The sequence below is a fragment of the Orycteropus afer genome, unplaced genomic scaffold (genome assembly GCF_000298275.1).
Source record: "Orycteropus afer afer isolate SDZICR_OR568_19922 unplaced genomic scaffold, OryAfe1.0 scaffold00071, whole genome shotgun sequence".
Lineage (NCBI taxonomy): Eukaryota > Metazoa > Chordata > Mammalia > Tubulidentata > Orycteropodidae > Orycteropus > Orycteropus afer.
Window position 1 is genome coordinate 6,989,892 of NW_006921658.1, and position 5,940 is coordinate 6,995,831.

Here is a 5,940-nt window from a genome sequence, read left to right on the forward strand (position 1 = left end):
CCCATCCTGGTAACCTACAAAGTGAATTCCCTTAACTAAGTAAACCCTTCCTTGACTTTTTTTACAATAATGGGCCCATACAATATTTGTCCTCTTGTGATTGACTTATTTCACTCAGCTTAATGTCCTCCAAATTCATCCACATTGTGAGATGATTTGCATATTCTTTATTATTCTTTACTGTAGCTTAGTATTACATTGTGTGAATGTACTATAATTTGGTTATCCATTCATCTGTTGATGGGCATTTAGGTTGTCTCCATTGCTTTGCTATAGTGAATTGTGCTGTAATGAACATGGGTGCACATATGGCTGTTCATGTCCTGTCTCTCATCTCTTTAGGATATATTCCTAGTAATGGAATTGCTGGATCAAATGGTATTTCTATTTTCATTTTTTAAAAAAAGAAATGCCATACCATTTTCCACGATGGTTGTACCATTTTGTGGTCCCACAAGCAGTGTATGAGAGTTCCAATCATTCCACAACCTCACCAGCATTTTATGTCTTGTTGAACTTTGCTATTACTTCTGGGGGGAGATGATATCTCATTGTTGTTTTGATTTGCGTCTAACTAATTGTGAGCATTTCCTCATGTGTATGTTGACTGCCAGCATATCATCTTTAGTGAAGTGTCTGTTCATGTCCCTTGCTCATTTTTGAATTGAATTCTCTGGATTTTTGGCATTGAGATGTTGAAGTTTTCTATAGATTTTGGAGATAAGTCTTTTGTCTGTAGGTTCTCTTTTTACCCTTTTGGAGAAGTCTTTTGATATGCATAAGAATTTAATTTTTAAAAAGTCCCAGTCATCTAGCTTCTCTTCAACTCGCTGCACATTTTGGGTTATGCTTGATAGTCTATTTATGCCAGAAACTACGGCCCCTAGTTTTGCCCCTATTTTGTCTTTGATGAGCTTTTTAGCTTTGAGTTTTACATTTCAGTCTTTGATCCAACTTGAGTTTGTTTTGTGTATGGGGTGATATATGGGTCTTGTTTTATTTTTCCTGCAGATAGATATCCAATTTTGCCAGTACCACTTGTTAAATTTTAAAGAGTTTTGTCCTTTGTCAAAATCAGCTGTCTATCCATGGATGGGTCTATTTCTATGTTTTCTATTCTGTTCCATTGATCTAGCTGTCTATAATTGTACCAATACCATGCTGTTTTAATTACTGTGGCTGTATAATAGGTTTTGAGATCCAGGAGTTTGAGACCTACTACTTTGTTTTTCTTCTTCATTTGCTGTGCTTCATTCCTTTTTCAAGTGCTTTGCTTATCTGAAGTCTCTTTCCTTTCCATGTGAAGTTAAAAATTGGTTTTTCCATATCCTTAAAAAATGTTCATGGTATCTGGATCAGGATTGCATTGAATTTGTCCATTGCTTTGGGTAATATTGACATTTTCACAATATTAAGTCTTCCTGTACATGAACAAGACAAGTTCTTCCATTTGTGTAGATCCATTGTAGTTTCGTTTAGTAGTGTTTTGTAGTTTTCTTTGTATAGGTCCTTAGTGTCTCTAGTAAGATTTATTCCTAGATATTTTACCTTTGTGGTAGCTGTGGTAGTTAAGTTTGTGTGTCAACTTGACAGGGCCAGGTTGAGAGGCTTTGCAGCTGGATGTAGTATTTCCCGTGATGAGATTGGTAATCAACTCCATGGTGGAATCTACTGTGAGCAGCTGAGTTGCTGCCTTAGGGAATGTGGTCTGCTTCCTGTGTATAAGCAGAAGCCTTGGGGAATGGTCTCTAGCTTATGGCACGCTTGGACCCTGCATGTAGCCGTGTTGTTGTTTAGCAGCCTGCTATGTTCTGCCGACCTTGGGACTTTCAATGGACTTGAGTTAATGGCCTGCCATGTGGTTTGGTAACTTTTGTTTGTCCACCTTGGGCTTGTCAGTCTCAGCAGCCAGCAGCTGTCTGAGTGACGAAAAGTTTCTAGCTTCAGTGGGCTGGGAGCAGGAGGCAGAGCTAAAGCCCAAGGTTGAGGGGCTTTCACCCAGGCCCTAGAGCATGGCACTTTGAACTCAGACTTAAAGCCATAAACTGTAAGAGAATAAACCCCTGTTTGTTAAAGTCATCTCATTTGTGTTATTTTCTTGTCAGAGCAGCACTAGGTAACCAAAACAGTAGCTATTATAAATGGTATTGTTTTCCCTATTTCCTTTTTAGAGGCCTCTTTGTTGATATAGAAGAATCAATCTGATTTTTTATGTTGATCTTGTATCCTGCCACTTTATTAAACCTCTCTATTAGTTCCAGTAATTTTTTGCTGAGTCATTTGGGTTTTCTATGTATAGGATCATGTCATCCACAAATAGAGATAGCTTTACTTCCTCTTTGCCAATTTGGGTACCTTTTATTTCTCTTTCTTACCTTATTGCCCTGGTTAGGACACTCAATACAATGTTAAGTTGAAATGGTGATAGACTGCTCCTTACAGTTAGCATTATTAAGTATACATTGTTATGTATACTTCCAGGAGGCTTTCTGAGCATTTTCATTAGCACATAGTTTTGTCTCTTTTTCTCCCTTCCCAACTAACAAATTCTCTTGGAAAACTTTCATAAGATAAATACATATCTAACTCATGATTTCTAAGAGCTGTACAATAGTCTATTTTATGTGCATACTAAAAATTTACTTCTTTCTTCAATGCTTCTCTTAGTTAATGTTAACTGTCTTTACTTCTGCCCTCCTCTCTCCTTACCCCTGTTAACCCCAGTCATATCAGACAATGCCAACTCTAGAGTGCTACTTTGGTTCAACAAGTGGGTGATGATTGTTGTGAGGTGCTGAGGAGTCAACTCCTACTCATAGTGACCCTGTGTACAACAGAATGAAACACTGACCTATCATGCACCATCTCAAAATTGTTGCCAAGTTTGAGGCCATTGTTGCAGCCACTATGTCAATCTGTTTCATTGTGGGTCTTCCTGTTTTTCACTGACCCTCTACTTTACCAAACATGATGTCCTCCTCCAGGGACTAGTCTCTCCTGATAACATCTGAACTAACATGAGATGAAGTCTTGCCATCTTAGTTTACACGGAGCATTCTGGTTGTACTTCATCTAAGACAGATGTTCATTCTTCTGGTAGAATCAAGAGTCCCAACTGGGTCCAAGCAGGTCAGAGGATACTGAGCTGAAGCCAGAAACCCAATTAAAGCAATTCTCTGTCAGAGCAACTCATGAGAATACTCCACAGTTTCATTTCTCAGCAGCAAAGTGACTCTGAGGAGCCAAGAAAACTCAAAGGGAAGGTTTTCAGTTGCAAATTGTACAAGAAGAGAGGGGAATGCCTCTTTAAGAGTTTTCTGGCTGTGCAGAGCCAGAAATAGATTTTACAGAAATCTCTTTACAAATAGAACCCAAATGCTTAGGGGCCTGTGAGGAGAAGGTTAGTGATTCCCTGTTTCTAGAAGCAAAGGTCAAACTTGTGACATGATGCCCATAACCTAACTAGTAGCCCCAAGCATTATGGGCACAAGTCATTTGTCAGAAAATGAGACAATTTCAGAGATCTCTGAGGATAAGGAAGAAATTAATATCTTGGTTTCAAAGAACTTAGGAAAAAACTAAAGGTGGGAATATCCTCTGGGTTCTATCCTCAATCCTTTTCACTCATGCATGGAAATCTCATCCACTACTGGGCCTTTAAATTCTATCCTTATGTCAATGACTTCCCTACTCAAGCTCTAACACCACTACCCCCTTCTTATACCCTCTCCCATGAACACCCTCCTTACATTGCTTGGGCTTTGAAATCCAATATTTTTTGAAAATGCTCAACTTCACATACTATGACAATAATTCAAATAAAAATAAAAGACTGTCTTTTTAACCTATTAGACTGTCAAAGTTTATAAAATTGATAACACCTAGTATTAGTACTCCTCGGAAGGAAGGTTGGGCAATCCTACTTCCGTAGTGATACTGCCTCGGAAACCCAAGGAGGGGTCGCTATGAGTTGGGGCCGACTCGACAGCAAATAACAACAACAACAACAAGTATTGGTAAGGGAGCTCTGGTAGCATAGTGCCTAAGGCACTTGACTGCTAACCAAAAGGCTGGCGGTTCAAACCCACCAGCCACTCCTCGGAAGGAAGATGAGGCAATCTACTTCCGTAGTGATACTGCCTTGGAAACCCAAGGAGGGATCGCTATGAGTCGGGTCCAACTCGACGGCATACAACGATGACGACGACAAGTATTGGTAAAGGATTGGAAAGTATGTTGTCACATACCTTTCACAGAACGAAATTTGGAGCAAACTCCTTGGACAGCAATTTGGAAATATTTTGCAAAATGTAAAAGATTATTATCTTTTATTACCTCTGTGTGTATGTGTATATACATATCCGTTTTCTAGACAACTTCATTTCTAATAATTTTTCTGACAATTCCATAAGCAAATGCCTAAAGATAAATATAGAAATTTTAATTGCAACACATTCACATCCACAAAAATGAACCCCCCCCACAAAAAAAAGAATCAGCCAAAATCTCCATTAATAAAGAAGTTTAATAAATCATAGTACACTGGAGTTATCTGAAGTCATAAAATAGAATGAGGTAGATTTGCCTGTACTAGTATGGAAAGCAGCAGTACTAATATGGAAAACAGCATCATGATAAATGGAGGAAAGATTGAAATTTTCAAAGATTTCATATTATTTGGTTACCCAATCAACACCAACGGAAGTAGCAGTCAAGACATCAGACAACATATTACGTTGGGCAAGTCTGCTGCAAAAGATCTCTTTCAAGTGCTAAAGAACAAAGATGTGCCCTTGAAGACTAACATGTGCCTAACCCAAGCCATGGTATTTTCAATCACCTCTTATGCATGTGAGAACTGGACAATGAATAAGGAAGATCAAAGAAGAGTTGATGCTTTTGAATTGTGGTATTCACAAAAAATACTGAAAGTACCATGGATGCCAAAAGAATAAACAAATTAACTGATGCAGGAAACATCAAAAGAAGATGGAAGGAAGAAATGCAGCTGGAATGCTCCTTGGAAGTGAGAATAGCCAGACTTCATCTCACCTACTTTGGTCATGTTACCAGAAGGGACCATTTCCTGGAGAAGGAGATATGCTCGGTAAAGTGGAAGGTCAGTGAACAAGAGGGAGGGTCTCAACAAGATGGATCGACACAGTGGCTGCAATGATGCACTCAGATATAACAAGGATTGTGAGGCTGGCACAGGACACAGCAATGTTTTGTTCTCTTGCACATAGGGTTGCTATTAATCAGAGATGACTTGACAAAACCTAACTACAGCAAACAATGTAACCAGACCCAGATCAAGAAACAGAAAAACACCCCCACTCCAAAAGATTCCTGTGGTCCCTTTTCTACTCTACTTTCTCTCTACTTTCAATTCTATGCCTATTTTTAAATGTTATTTACATTTTTTTTTGTTTTATTGTGCTAAAAATATATAGCACAAAACATTTGCCAATTCAATATTTTTACAGGTGCAGTTCAATAACATTGACTATATTCATCAAACTGTGCAACCATCATCACTGTCCATTGCCAAATTGTTCAACATGAACAAAACTCAGTGTCCTCTAAGCAATGAGTCCTCACCATCTTACTTCTGGTTACCATTAATAACTTTAGTCTCTATATATTTGCATATTCAAGATATTTTATATAAGTGAGAGCATACAGTATTTGCCCTTTTGTGACTGACATTTCACTCAGCATAATGTTTTCAAGGTTCATCTGTTGGTTCTAGGTGCCGTCGAGTCATCTCTGACTCACAGCAACCCTATCTATGTATGGCAGAATGAAACACTGCCCAGTCCTATGTCAACAAGACAATCCTTGCTATATCTGACCCCATCATGTCAATCACTGGTCAATCCATCTTGTTGAGGACCTTCCCTTTTTTTTGACCCTCCCCTTTACAAAGCATGATATCCT

The 5,940-nt window shown here is 38.6% G+C and overlaps 1 pseudogene; it reads left to right on the plus strand.

The window, feature by feature from the left end:
• The first annotated feature begins 4,197 nt into the window (after positions 1 to 4,197).
• Positions 4,198 to 5,940, plus strand: part of LOC103196940 — a 52,885-nt pseudogene continuing 51,142 nt past the window's right edge.